This window comes from Bos indicus, chromosome 16, assembly GCF_029378745.1.
Source record: "Bos indicus isolate NIAB-ARS_2022 breed Sahiwal x Tharparkar chromosome 16, NIAB-ARS_B.indTharparkar_mat_pri_1.0, whole genome shotgun sequence".
Lineage (NCBI taxonomy): Eukaryota > Metazoa > Chordata > Mammalia > Artiodactyla > Bovidae > Bos > Bos indicus.
In genome coordinates this window covers 7,792,800-7,808,396 of record NC_091775.1, presented here as the reverse complement: position 1 = coordinate 7,808,396, position 15,597 = coordinate 7,792,800, and the positions used below count along the sequence as shown (strand labels likewise).

At 40.8% G+C, this 15,597-nt stretch overlaps 2 long non-coding RNA genes across 2 annotated transcripts; both read right to left on the bottom strand.

Moving 5' to 3' along the window:
• Window positions 1-3,473: 3,473 nt before the first annotated feature.
• Window positions 3,474-10,542, bottom strand: LOC139176549 (uncharacterized). The gene is made up of 3 exons (XR_011561011.1): window positions 10,237-10,542; window positions 6,525-6,549; window positions 3,474-4,078 (listed from the first exon to the last, which is right to left on the bottom strand). It is a non-coding gene; the product is annotated as an uncharacterized lncRNA (long non-coding RNA).
• A 2,085-nt stretch (window positions 10,543-12,627) lies between these two features.
• On the bottom strand, window positions 12,628-15,547 carry LOC139176548 (uncharacterized). Its single transcript, XR_011561010.1, has 3 exons — window positions 15,015-15,547; window positions 14,486-14,561; window positions 12,628-12,679 (listed from the first exon to the last, which is right to left on the bottom strand). It is a non-coding gene; the product is annotated as an uncharacterized lncRNA (long non-coding RNA).
• Between the last annotated feature and the right edge of the window lie 50 nt (window positions 15,548-15,597).

Below are 15,597 nucleotides of genomic sequence, written 5' to 3'. Positions count from 1 at the left end.
TTCTACTTCCTCAGTTGATATTCGCCTTCCTTCATCTCCTAAGAGTTAAGTGTAACTCAAGTGGTCCTGGAACCCTCTCCCTGTTAACCCCACCTGAGAGTTGTTCCCTACTGAGTTCTCTTCTGCATCACTGTTGCTAATATTTTCCAGGAAGCAGTCTGCAGAAAGACAACCAGGAGCAATAATACAGTTATTATACAAGTTGATCCACCCATTTCTCCTCCTCAGCTTGGCTCACACAGCATCGCCCTGGTCTGTCTTCCAGGTTCACAGACCTCCCCTGTGTTTGTGGAGTCAGAGCCTTTCAACAAGATGTCAATCCCAGTGCAAAATGTCATATGAGAGAGAGATGCTGACAGAATTACATTGTAACCTTACACTTCTACAGGCCCAATATAGCTTTTACATTCAAGCTTACAAAGCTGAAATTCCAACAGTTATGGACACACTGGAGATATGGCTACTCTGATCAACAAATGTGTGTTTTTTGTGATTTTTTAAAAATATGTTAATTATTGTTTGAAATATGTTAATTATAGATAGGGAGATCTGACTACTGCCTACTACATTGGAAAGTTCAGCTCTCATAGCTCCAAAGACAAGGAAAAGGCAATTAATTGCCTCTTCAGGTTTTTCTCTATTGTAGACAATTTGATGCCCTGATGAGATCATTCATATATAGGTATACCTGGGGCCCTTGAACGTAGGCCAGGGATTGGGAGAGTGCTTGTGAACATTAAAATAGTAAGATGAACACTCAGATTCAAAGCAAATTCCCTGTAGGGGGCTCACTTGTAGGCAGTGGTGAAGGGCATGGCCCAGAGCTCCTGTCTGACAAGTAACTAGAGAGTAGGTACAGAAGGGAGGGAAGGGACATTCACAGTCTTCAAAAGCCCATCTTTCCCATCCTTGACTCTAGAGGTCCCAAGCAAGGCAACACAAAAGGCCCCTTAGGAAGTGAAAGATTTGTGCACTGAAAACCATAGAATGCTTTTGAAAGAAAGACGAGACAAGTAATCAGAATACCATACTATATTCATTGACTGGAATATTTAGTGTTGTTGACCTTCCTATACTCCTAAAAGTGATGTACATATATATTGAAACCACTCACAAAGTCTCATGTCATTTTCATAGAAATGGAAAGAAAAAATCCCCAAATACTGAAATTTATGCAACCGAAGAGAAACCCAAAGAACAAAACTAATCTTAAGAGCAAAGAATGACAATGGGGTCTTCAGGCTTCCTGAATTCAAAACAGGTAAGAATGCCACAGTAGTCAAAACTGTGTTCCACCTGCAGCAAAATAGGCAGAGACACCAATGAATCATAAGGAGGGAATCTTGAATAAATTCACACATGTGAGGCCAAATGATCTTTGCCAGGGTTCTAAAATGACAAATCAAGAAAAGATGGTCTCTTCAACAATCAACAGAAAGGCTACTGATGGAATGAGAGGAAGTATCTGCAAACTTTGCATCTGAATAAGGGGCCAATATCCAGAATATATAGCAACTACTACAACTCAGCTTCAAAACAACAAAAGGCAAATAACTGACTTTTAAAAATGTGTAAAGGCTTCAATAGATATTTTTTCATAGAAGACAGAGAAGTGATCAATATACATAGGAATAGTCCTCAACATCAGTAAGTATTAGTGAAATGGAAACCACGTCAAACCACCTTTCAGGTTGTGTATTTTAAAAAGAATGTAAAAGATTTTGGCAACAGTGTAGCAAACTGGAAATTTTGTACCTGTTGGTAAGAATGTAAAATGACATAGCCATTATGGAACAGTTTGGAAGTCCCTCAAAATATTATTAAAAGACTGATCATAAGATCCAGGAATCACTCTTTTGAGTTTATGTCCAAAGAAGATAAAATGAGAATGTTCAGGAGATATCTACAATCACATATCCATTGCCATATTGTACACAAAATCCAAGAAAACCGCCCAGTGTCTACGGGCAGATAAATAAAAAAGAAAATGGGGTGTACACATACACTGGAAGCCTTTCAGCATTTAATAATGAAGGATACCTTGTCATTCGCAGCACTGTGAAATGAAGCTCGAGGATACTGGTAAGAGTGAAATAAGGTAGTCAACGAAGGACAAATACTGCACAATTCCATTTACCTGAGGTTTCTAAAGGAAAATTCAGATAAGCAGAGAGTGGAAGGGTGGTTCCAAGAACTGGGAGGAGGTTGACAGAGGGATTATCTGTTTAATGGCTATAAAATTTTTGTTGCGGGATGGAGAAGTTCTAGAGACAAGCTGAACAACACAGTGCACTGAATTAATAGGACTGACTGGACACGTCAAAGCTTAAGAGGCAAAGCTGGCCTGAACTTCATCTATGCTTTTAAGTTCCTCCTTTCTCAGACTCCTCTAGACCTGGGTGTGGCATGTGGGTACCACCAGGGATCCCTGCAGAAGGAAGGAGCCTCCCCAGTACTGGGGGCCATGATTGAAGGGGAAAGATTCATTCTGAGGCTCTAATAGGAAAGAGTTTGAATGACGGAAATGGCAGATGAATCATGACCAATCAAAATGATATAAGACCTAGTAAGAAATGGGATTTATGACTAAATGAAGGTGTGATTGGCCCAGGAGGGGGATACTAAAACACAGTTTTGTTTTTTATGAATTGTATAGGGCTTCACTGGTGCCTCAGTGCTTAAGAATCTACATGCTAATGCAGGAGATACGAGCTCAATCCCTGGTCTGGAAAGATTCCAAATGGTTTGGAGAAACTAAACCCATCAGTGCACCACAAGGACTGAGCTGTGTTCTAGAGCCCAGGAACCACAAGTGCTGAGCCCACCTTCCAAAACTACTGAAGCCCAAGAGCCCTAGAAGCCATGCTCTGCAACAAAAGACGCTGCTAAAGTGATACACCTACGCACCACAACTAGAGAGATGCCCTTACTCTCCACAAGCAGAGAAAACCCTGCAGAGCAATGAAGACCCAGCAGAGCCAAGAAGAAATTCAAGAAAAATTAAAAAGACTCCAGGGTAAACATTTTCCTGGGTAGTGATGAGATTTGTCTTTCAGGGTATTGGATGTTCACTTGGTATAAAATCAATGGATACAGTGAATGTGTATACTTGGTTTAATTTTTATGTACATACTCGTTAATGGTACATGGTGATGGGAAATTTTTTGGGGGGAAGTTGACACCAGTAACAGTGATGTTTAAGGTGACAAATATCGAGGAAAGCACAAGACAGAAAATTCACAGACACATGGAGAATCACACTATTCATTACACACAGAGACACACCCAGTCCCATGGACACAAACCTACACTATTAACCATAGTACAGCTTCCTCCTGGAACTACAGTAATCAGCCACATTGTTGTACTTATACATTACTTTCTATCACTAGGGCCCCTATACTCATTGCCAGCAGGAATTTGGAATCAGTTTGGCCTCTACACTAAAACCGGAGAGAAAGCCCCAACTTTCTCATCTACAAAGTTTTTCTCCCAAAGTGAATGATTCTACAATACATACCACTTTCACATTCTGAAAGGGCCACCTGCAAGTACAGAAGAGAAGACACTATGAGGATAAGATCACATAGATGCACACTCTTTGGTTCATTTAGTGACAGTTCCTGATGAGGAACAGTGGTGGAGTTCAGCAATATCAGAACACACATACTCAGGATGAAAGGCAAGATCTTTGCCTGGAGGATGGAACTTCTAAGATCATTTGGGTTGGAAATTGCAGAATTCTTTTCTTAGAGGAAATCTGACTGCAGGAGAGAGAAATCTGTACTCAACAGGATGTAATGGATGCTAACAATTTTAATATCCTGTGGACTGAGGCAGCATGATCTGGTAATAAGTATCTCACTCCACATTATCCCAACCAAGAGAATCGTCTCTATCTGAAATGAACACCTTCAAAGACTCATAACCTAATTCTACTCAAAAAGAAATGAAACAGTATTTCTATCTCAGACCAGGAAAAAAAAAAAACAACAAAAAACAGAACTTTCCTTGGAGACACATGGAGTCTCTTTGGTCCTGTCACAAGTTGGGTTGACTGGCAGGTCCTCAGTGAAACCTAGGGGACACAGAGTAGCTGTTAGAATGCTAGAGAGGAGGCTGAGGAATCATGCAGGATTTTTTCTCTTTGTGTGGACATGGGGTGGTGTGTATGGATGTGGGAGGTTAATAAGCATGGACTGAACGTGTGTTCCTCCATCCTCTTGGAGGAGGAAGGAAAGTAAAGGAGAGGAGGAAGGAAATGAAAACACATCTTTGGCTTTCTAGCTAGAGGAATCTAATCAACATGAAATATTCAATCTAAAAAATGGAAAACTCTAAAATGTGTGTACTCTTCAATGAAAGAGACCCATGACTCCTCCTGCTCGTTTGCTGCTGCTGCTGCTAAGTCACTTCAGTATGTCAGACTCTGTGAGACCCCATAGACGGCAGCCCACCATTTGAGTCCCTGCTAAATCGCCACTGTCTCCTGATTTTTCCCAGATCACTCTTCCTCCGAGATCCACAGTTGCTGCTACTCTGTTCATCATGTTTTCTATGAGACTTTGCACTTGATTTAAAGTAAACTCTGTTAGAGGACTGAAATCAATCCTGGGCAAAGTATGCTATTCTATTGATTCACTAATTACTTGTCTTAGAGAAAATCAAATGCACAAGATTTTATATTATTGAATTCCTACCATTTAAAAATAGCTATTATGAATAATATAGTATTTTTCTATCAATATTCGTTTTCTATACAGTGTGTACATGCCCACTGAGCCAGTAGCTGCCCATACTCACAGGGGCCATCTGTTTAGTGGGACAGCTGATTATAGAAAGCACAGTTCCTCCACCAGGTTTTCCTGGGGAGCTAGAGGGACAGAGTAGCTCTTAGGACACAGGTGAGGCTACTCACCAGTCACTCAGCTTTTTTTTTTTTTTTGATAGGGACAAGGGGTGAAGTGTATGCATGAAGGGGTAAGTAACTATGGACTAAGCTGCAGTTGAATCATCCTCTTTGCTGGATGAAGGAGAACAAACGAGAGGAGCAGGAAAGAAGTGAAAGAGAGCCTCTGCATTTTAACAAGTGATCTAATAATAACCTAAACAGTGGGGAAAAAAGAAACACTAAAATGCATTCCAGCTTTAAATGACAGAGATGAACATCCCTCCTGCTTGTTTGGAGCATCTGCTAAATCAGCCCAGGATTTCTTCCTAGATCACTCCCTCCCCAGGATGGAAAGTTGCAGCTATTGAAATGAACAAGTTTTCTGTGAGATTTTGTTCTTGATTAAAAGCAAGCTCTATTAGAGGACTGAATTCAATCCTGCCTTTACAAATATCTATTATCAATCATGTGATATTTTTTCCCAGTCTTCACTTTCCAAACAATATCTGCATGTCCACTGAGACAGTGGCTGTCCACAATGAGAGAAGTGATACATTTAATGGGACAGTTCATTATGGAGAGGAACCAAGGGTGAATGCTGACTGTCTGTGACCCAGCGCTTTAGGAGATTACAACGACTCATAGTCATGAGGCTAACTATCGAAATCGAATGTGAGATCTATTTGACACATTCCCTAGAGTGTGTGTTACCAGGTTTAATCAATGTAGGGCTTGTGGTAATATCATCCAGTAAAATGAAATATCTCCCTGATGATAATCTGCTTTATTCCTTGTTTAAGCATGACACTAGCACCAAGAGATAGGACCAACATTGTCTACACAAGGCCGCAAAACTCTAACAATCTGTGAGTTCACCAGGGGATGCAAACCCCGAGGTGCCTTTCACAATAATGACTGTGCCAAAGTTAGCTGTTAATCCACTTTGCTTGCCCTGGTTTTGGGACCACTGTGCCAACCTTATAATGATGGGCACAGTCTGGACCTCGAGTTTATAGTACCTCCAGGTATAAACATAGATGCAGGGACCCCTTGTTTCATGACTAGGATTTCAAGGATGAGTGATCAGTTCAGGTGAGGTGTGCAGACCAGAAACACTGGAAGCCCCCTAGGTTCTAAGTTTGGCTTTTCCACTTAGGAGGACAAGGGCTTGGGCCATTTTTCTCAGCAGCATCTTCATCTGAGGAAAATGAATATTAATGAAACTTGAGGAATGGCTGAGTTGAGGAAACAATCAGGTAATGTATAATCAGTGGGCAGTGGTGATGAGAAGTGTTTAGAAAGTTCACAGTTGACTTGTGCTGTGTAAGGGGGGAAAATCTCCTGAGGAAACACACATACACACACTTTAAGAATCACATCACAGGGGCTTACACATGGGCCCCCAACCCTGATTCATACAAACTCACATCATCTAAAAGATGTGGTTGTTTCCAGGGACCATAGAACACAGACATTGTTCTTAATGTGAGATCAGTCTTTTCTCAGAACCCCCAACCCTCACTCCCATTAGGAACCCAGTATTAGGGTGACTCTGCAAAGCTAGCTGACAAGAGAGCCCCACAATCATCAGCTAAATTGTTCCTCAGCAGAGGGACGGTTGCTGAATATTTACCATGTTCATTGGCTGCTCCGGCTGCCTGTGATTAGAGAAAAGAAAACTGTGAGGGTGGCAGCATTGTGTGTTCTCTGCAGTAACTTTTATGTTATCTGATTTTTTTGTTTTCCTCAGGTAACGAAACTCTTTAATAAATCATTCATTCCAAAATAAAACAGAGAGGACCCTTGTTGAAAAGGCTGGGCTCTTTCTTTTTTTTTTTTTTTTTGGTCTTTTATTTATTATTTTTTTTCTAATTTTATTTTATTTTTAAACTTTACATAATTGTATTAGTTTTGCCAAATATCAAAATGAATCCGCCACAGGTATACATGTGTTCCCCATCCTGAACCCTCCTCCCTCCTCCCTCCCCATACCATCCCTCTGGGTTGTCCCAGTGCACTAGCCCCAAGCATCCAGTATCGTGCATCGAACCTGGACTGGCAACTCGTTTCTTACATGATATTTTACATGTTTCAATGCCATTCTCCCAAATCTTCCCACCCTCTCCCTCTCCCACAGAGTCCATAAGACTGTTCTATACATCAATGTCTCTTTTGCTGTCTCGTACACCGGGTTATTGTTACCATCTTTCTAAATTCCATATATATGCGTTAGTATACTGTATTTATGTTTTTCCTTCTGGCTTACTTCACTCTGTATAATAGGCTCCAGTTTCATCTACCTCATTAGAACTGATTCAAATGTATTCTTTTTAATGGCTGAGTAATGCTCCATTGTGTATATGTACCACTGCTTTCTTATCCATTCATCTGCTGATGGACATCTAGGTTGCTTCCATGTCCTGGCTATTACAAACAGTGCTGTGATGAACATTGGGGTACACATGTCTCTTTCCCTTCTGGTTTCCTCAGTGTGTATGCCCAGCAGTGGGATTGCTGGATCATAAGGCAGTTCTATTTCCAGTTTTTTAAGGAATCTCCACACTGTTCTCCATAGTGGCTGTACTAGTTTGCAATCCCACCAACAGTGTAGGAGGGTTCCCTTTTCTCCACACCCTCTCCAGCATTTATTATTTGTAGACTTGGATCGCAGCCATTCTGACTGGCGTGAAATGGTACCTCATAGTGGTTTTGATTTGCATTTCTCTGATAATGAGTGATGTTGAGCATCTTTTCATGTGTTTGTTAGCCATCTGTATGTCTTCTTTGGAGAAATGTCTATTTAGTTCTTTGGCCCATTTTTTGATTGGGTCGTTTATTTTTCTGGAGTTGAGCTGTAGGAGTTGATTGTATATTTTTGAGATTAGTTGTTTGTCGGTTGCTTCATTTGCTATTGTTTTCTCCCATTCTGAAGGCTGTCTTTTCACCTTGCTAATAGTTTCCTTTGATGTGCAGAAGCTTTTAAGTTTAATTAGGTCCCATTTGTTTATTTTTGCTTTTATTTCCAATATTCTGGGAGGTGGGTCATAGAGGATCCTGCTGTGATTTATGTCAGAGAGTGTTTTGCCTATGTTCTCCTCTAGGAGTTTTATAGTTTCTGGTCTTACGTTTAGATCTTTAATCCATTTTGAGTTTATTTTTGTGTATGGTGTTAGAAAGTGGTCTAGTTTCATTCTTTTACAAGTGGTTGACCAGATTTCCCAGCACCACTTGTTAAAGAGATTGTCTTTAATCCATTGTATATTCTTGCCTCCTTTGTCAAAGATAAGGTGTCCATATGTGCGTGGATTTATCTCTGGGCTTTCTATTTTATTCCATTGATCAATATTTCTGTCTTTGTGCCAGTACCATACTGTCTTGATAACTGTGGCTTTGTAGTAGAGCCTGAAGTCAGGTAGGTTGATTCCTCCAGTTCCATTCTTCTTTCTCAAGATCGCTTTGGCTATTCGAGGTTTTTTTGTATTTCCATACAAATTGTGAAATTATTTGTTCTAGCTCTGTGAAGAATACTGTTGGTAGCTTGATAGGGATTGCGTTGAATCTATAAATTGCTTTGGGTAGTATACTCATTTTCACTATATTGATTCTTCCAATCCAGGAACATGGTATATTTCTCCATCTATTAGTGTCCTCTTTGATTTCTTTCACCAGTGTTTTATAGTTTTCTATATATAGGTCTTTAGTTTCTTTAGGTAGATATATTCCTAAGTATTTTATTCTTTCCGTTGCAATGGTGAATGGAATTGTTTCCTTAATTTCTCTTTCTGTTTTCTCATTATTAGTGTATAGGAATGCAAGGGATTTCTGCATGTTGATTTTATATCCTGCAACTGTACTATATTCATTGATTAGCTCTAGTAATTTTCTGGTGGAGTCTTTAGGGTTTTCTATGTAGAGGATCATGTTATCTGCAAACAGGGAGAGTTTTACTTCTTCTTTTCCAATTTGGATTCCTTTTATTTACTTTTCTGCTCTGATTGCTGTGGCCAAAACTTCCAAAACTATGTTGAATAGTAATGGTGAAAGTGGGCACCCTTGTCTTGTTCCTGACTTTAGAAGAAATGCTTTCAATTTTTCACCATTGAGGATAATGTTTGCTGTGGGTTTGTCATGTATAGCTTTTATTATGTTGAGGTATGTTCCTTCTATTCCTGCTTTCTGAAGAGTTTTTATCATAAATGCGTGTTGAATTTTGTCAAAGGCTTTCTCTGCATCTATTGAGATAATCATATGGTTTTTATTTTTCAATTTGTTAATGTGGTGTATTACATTGATTGATTTGCGGATATTGAAGAATCCTTGCATCCCTGGGATAAAGCCCACTTGATCATGGTGTATGATCTTTTTAATGTGTTGTTGGATTCTGATTACTAGAATTTTGTTAAGGATTTTTGCATCTATGTTCATCAGTGATATTGGCCTGTAGTTTTCTTTTTTTGTGGCGTCTTTGTCAGGTTTTGGTATTAGGGTGATGGTGGCCTCACAGAATGAGTTTGGAAGTTTACCTTCCTCTGCAATTTTCTGCAAGAGTTTGAGCAGGATAGGTGTTAGCTCTTCTCTAAAATTTTGGTAGAATTCAGCTGTGAAGCCGTCTGGACAGGGGCTTTTGTTTGCTGGAAGATTTTTTATTACAGTTTCAATTTCCGTGCTTGTGATGGGTCTGTTAAGATTTTCTATTTCTTCCTGGTCCAGTTTTGGAAAGTTGTACTTTTCTAAGAATTTGTCCATTTCTTCCACGTTGTCCGTTTTATTGGCATATAATTGTTGATAGTAGTCTCTTATGATCCTTTGTATTTCTGTGTTGTCTGTTGTGATTTCTCCATTTTTGTTTCTAATTTTGTTGATTTGATTTTTCTCCCTTTGTTTCTTGATGAGTCTGGCTAATGGTTTGTCAATTTTATTTATCCTTTCAAAGAACCAGCTTTTGGTTTTGTTGATTTTTTCTATGGCCTGTTTTGTTTCTTTTGCATTTATTTCTCCTCTAATTTTTAAGATTTCTTTCCTTCTACTAACCCTGGGGTTCTTCATTTCTTCCTTTTCTAGTTGCTTTAGGTGTAGAGTTAGGTTATTTCATTTAAGATCTTTCAACTTCAAGGAGGAAAAATTTCTACTTAAGAAAGTGCCTACAGTAGTAATTGATAGTACTTTTAGTGTCCTTTTGAATCAGGGCTGTGTTTATAACAGATTTAACGTCAATATTTCACCAGCAAGGAATTTCATACATAAGTGCTAATATACATTGTCTGATTACTATAACTGTATTTCGCTGAACAAAACATAAAGAAGTGAAGCAGCAGTCTATGTGAGACACAGAGAGTTGAGCTTACCTCCAAGGGATGCAGGGGCGGCTCCTCAGCCCCAGCCTGGGGCAGATCCAACACCAGGTGCTCCTGGGGAGCTAGAGGGAAACAGAAGGCCATCAGGACAGATGAGAGGCTGCTTCCAAAGATCTCAGGCTTCTTTTTTGTTTGTTTGATGGGACATGGGGTGCAATGTGTACATGAGAGAGGTTAGTAACTATGAACTGAACTGTTCTTGAATCCTCCTTTTTGCTGGATGAAGTGCAAAAAAAGGAGACAAGCAGGAAGGCAATGAAAGAGATTGGCTGCATTTAACTGGTGATAACCAAACTGATGGGGAAAAGTGAAACATTACAATGCATGCCAACTTTCAGTGACAGAGATGCATGTCCCTCCTGCTTGTTTAGAGCTTCTGGTACATCACACCTATCTTCTGGATTTCTTCCTAGATCACTCAAGCCTCAGGATCCACTGTTCCAGCTATTGTACCTACCAAGTCTGGGAGACTTTATTCTTGATTAAAGGCAAACTCTTGTTAGAAGACTGAATTCAATACTACCTTTCCAAACAGCTGTTATCAATCATGTGATGTTATTTCCCAGGCTTGATTTTCCAATGTTTGCATGTCCACTGTGTCAGTGCTATTCACACTCACAGAAGTCATACTTTTAGTGGGACAGTTCATTATGGAGAGGAAGCATGGAGTGAAAGTTACTCTCTCTGACCCCACTGTGCATGAGATTTACAACAAGGATCATGGTCACTAGACTATCATTTTCCACTGTGAGCTTTATTTGACAACTTCCCTTGAGTGTGTACTACAGGGTTTAATCAATGCAAGGTTACAGTAATGTTACCCAGTACAATGAAATACATCTCTGATGAGAATATGCTTTTGTCCTTGTATAAACAAAGACAGGAACACCAACATATATGACTTCCACTCTACAAAAGGTCATGCAACACTCAGAATCTGTGAGTTTACCAAGAGGATCTGAGTCCTGATTACTTTTCACAATAATGACTGTGCCAAAGTTGGCATTAATCTAACTAAGGTTACCCTGCGTTCCTTGAAACGGTGACCACCTTATAATGATGGGCAGGATCAGGACTCCTGGACCTACTAGTACCTCCAGGGATGGACATCGATGTAGGCACCCTGGTGCCCCATGACTGAGGATCACATGACTGACTGGTAAGAGCAGGTCACTCCTCCAGAGGAGCCAAATTGGGATCAACACTAGGTACTCAGTTTGGCTTTTTCACTACGAGGTCAAGAATGTTGGGCATTTGTATCATTTCCATCTTCACCTGAGGAAAATGAATATTAAGCTAGTTTGAGGAATGGATTCCCTGATTGCTCAGTTGTTAAAGTGTACACCTGCAATGCTGGACACCCCGTTCGATCCCTGGGTTTGGAAGATCCCCCAGAGAAGGGAAACACTACCCACTCCAGGATTCCGGCCTAGAGAATTCCATGGACTCTAGTCCACGCGGCCTCAAAGAGTTGGACACAAACTGAGTGACTTTCACTTTGGCTTTTGAGGAAAGACTGAGTTGAGGAAAGAATCAGGTAATGTATAGTCAGTGTGCAGTGGTGATGAGAAGTGTTTAGAAAGTTCACAGTTGACTTGTGCCGTGTAAGAGGGAAACATGCCCTGAGGAAACACATATACACACACCTTAAGAATCACACCACACAGGCTTACACAAGGGCCCCCAACCCTGATTTACACACACTCACATCAGCTAAAAGATGTGGTTGTTTCCAGGGACGATAGAACACAGACACTGTTCTTTCTTTGAGATCAGTCTCTTCTCAGAACCCCCAACCCTCACTCCTGTTAGGAATCCAGCATCAGGGTGACTCTGCAAAGCTAGCTGGCAAGAGAGCCCCACGATCATCAGCTAAACTGTTCCTCAGCAGAGGGACGGTCACTGAATATTTACCATGTTCATTGGCTGCTCCGGCTGCCTGTGATAAGAGAGAAGAAAACAGTGTGAGGGTCGTAGAATCATGTCTTCTCTGCAGTAACTTTTATGTTATCTGATTTTTTGTTTTCCTCAGGTAACTAAACTCTTTAAAAAATCAATCATTCCAAAAGAAAACAGAGAGGACCCTTGTTGAAAAGGCTGGGCTCTTTTACTTAAGATCTTTCCATTTCAGGAGGAAAAAATTCTACTGAGGAAAGTACCTACAGTCGTAATTGATGGTATTTTTAGTATCCTTTTGAATCAGGTCTGTGTTGATAACAGATTTAATGTCAATATTTCACCAGCAAGAAATTGCATACATAAGTGCTAATATACATTGTCCGATTATTATAACTGTATTTCACTGAATGAAACATAAAGAAGAGACGCAGCAGCCTTTGTGAAACACAGACTGTTGAGCTTACCTCCAGAGGATACAGAGGTGGCTCCTCAGCCCCGGCCTGGGGCAGTTCCAACACCAGGTGCTCCTGGGGAGCTAGAGGGAAACAGAAGGCCATCAGGACAGAGGAGAGGCTGCTTCCAAAGATCTCAGGTTTCTTGTTTGTTTGTTTGATGGGACATCGGGTGGAATGTGTACATGAGAGAGGTTAGTATCTATGGACTGAGCTGCTCTTGATTCCTCCTCTTTGCTGGATGAAGTACAACCAAGGAGACAAGCAGGAAGGTGATGAAAGAGATTGGCTGCCTTTAACTGGTGATAACCAAACCAATGGGGAAATGTGAAACATTACAATGCATGCCAGCTTTCAATGACAGACCCATGACCCTGTTTTCTGTTTCGAGCTTCTGGTAAATCACACCTATCTTCTGGATTTCTTCCTAAATCACTGCATCTGCAGGATGTGCTGTCTCAACTATTGTACTTAACAAGTCTGGGAGACTTTATTCTTGATTAAAGGCAAACTCTTGTTAGAGGGCTAAAGTCAATACTACTTTTCCAAATAGCTATTATGAATCATGCAATGTTATTTCCCAGGCTTGATTTTCCAAACAATGTTTGCTTGTCCACTGAGTCAGTGGGGGTTCACACTCACAGAAGTCATACTTTTAGTGGGACAGTTCATTATGGAGAGGAAGCATGGAGTGAATCTGACTGTCTCTGACCCAGCTATGCATGAGATTTACAACAAGGATCATGGTCACTAGACTATCAGTTCCATTCTGAGCTTTATTTGACAATATCCCTTGAGTGTTTACTGCAGGGTTTAATCAGTGTGAGGTTATGGTAATGTTACCCAGTACAATGAAATACATCTCTTTTGATAATATGCTTTTGTCCTTGTGTAAACAAAGACAGGAACACCAACACATATGACTTCCACGCTACAAAAGGCCACCCAACACTCAGAATCTGTGAGGTTACCAGGAGGATATGAGTACTGAGATTCTTTTCCCAATAATGACGTTTCCAAAGTTGGTGTTAATCCACCTATGGTTACCTGAGTTCCTTGACCACTTGCCCACCTTATAATGATGGGCAGGATCTGGACCTCTGGACCTGCTAATACCTCCTGGCATGGATATAGATGCTGAGACTCCCTTTCCGCATGACTGAGGATCACATTGGTGACTGGTAGGAGCAAGTCACTCCTCCAGAGGAACCAAACTGAGATCAACCCTGGGTACTAAGTTCGGTTTTTCCACTAGGACGTTAAAAATTTTGGCCATTTGTCCAATTACCATCTTCACCTGAGGAAAATTAATATTAAGCTATTTTGGGGAATGGATTCCCTGATAGCTCAGTTGTTAAAGAGTCTGCCTGCAATGCTGGATACCTGTGTTTTATCCCTGGGTTTGGAAGATCCCCTGGAGAAGGGAAAGGCTACCCACTCCAGTATTCTGGCCTGGAAAATTCCATGGACTGTAGTGCATGGGACCGCAAAGATTTGAATACAAACTGAATGTCTTTCACTTTCACTTTTGAGGAAAGACTGAGTAGAGGAAAGAGTCAGGTAATGTATGGTCAGTGTGCAGTGGTAGTGAGAAGTCTTTAGAAAGTTCACAGTTGACTAGTGCTGTGTAACAGGGAAACCCCTCCAGAGGCAACACACACAGACACAGAGCTCCAGAATCACACCACTTGGGCTCACACAAGGGCCCCCAATTGTGATTCACACAAACCCACAACATCTAAATGATGTAGTTGCTTCCAGGTACCATAGAACAAAGACACTGTTCTTTCCTGGGAGATCAGTCTCTTCTCTGCACCTACAGCCCACACCCCAAGTAGGAATCTGGCATCAGGGCCACTCTCCAACCAGAGCCAGTCAGAGAACCCCACCTTTATCAGTTGGATTGTCCGTCAGCAGAGTGATGATCCGTGAATATTTACCGTGTTCACAGGCTTCCCCGGATTCCTGTGATTGCAGAGAAGAAAACAGAGTGAGTGTGTCAGCATCTTGAGTTTTCTGCACTAAGTCTTCTCTTATCTGGTTTTTGTCCTCAGGTAACTAGCACTCTTTACTTCAGTGGCTCCAAAATAAAACAGACAGTCTCCTGTTGGAAAGACTGGTCTGTTTCACATAAGATCTCTCAGTTTTAATTTGACCAACGTTTACAAATTGTTTTTCAAGAAAGAACACTTTCTGTTGAGCAAAGTACCTACAGTAATAAATGATGCTGTCTTATTGAAATGTCCTTTTGAATCAGGACTGTGTTGATAATAGATTTATCCTCTCTACTTTCCCAGCCAAGGATTTGCATGCCTCAGTGGTAACGCAAATTCTCATATTACTATAACTGTGTTTGACTGAATGGAAAATAAAGAAGTGAAGCCGCAGCCTTGCCCCGGTTAAGAGAGGTGCACTTACGTCCACCGTCCTCAGAGGCTCGTCCTCAGTCCCGGCCTGAGGCAGCTCCACCGCCATGTCCTCCTGGGGAGCTGGAGGGACACAGAACAGCATAGGGACACAGGTGAGGTGCTCACTAACCTCTCAGGAGCCTTTTTCATTGAAGGGGCATGGGGTGGAGTGTATGCATAAGGCATTAGTAACTATGGACTGACTTGCTTTTGAATCATCCTCTTCATTGTATAAATAAGAGCAAATCAGAGGAGCAGGAAACTTCTGTATTTTAACTAGTGATAACATAACAGTTCGGGAAAAAAGAAACACTGGAATGCATGCCACCTTTCAATGACAAAGACTCATGAAACTCCTGCCTGTTTATATCTTCTACAAAACCACTCCTATCTGGAAGGATTTCTTCCTAGATCACTGCCTCCCCAGCATTCAATTTCAGCTGATGCACTTATTAAGTTTTCTATGAGATTTTGTTCTTGATTAAAAGCAATCTCTGTTAGAGGACTGAATTCAACCCTACCTTGCCAAATAGCTATAATCTATCATGTGATGTTTCTTCCTAGTCTCCATTTTCTGAACAATATTTGCACGT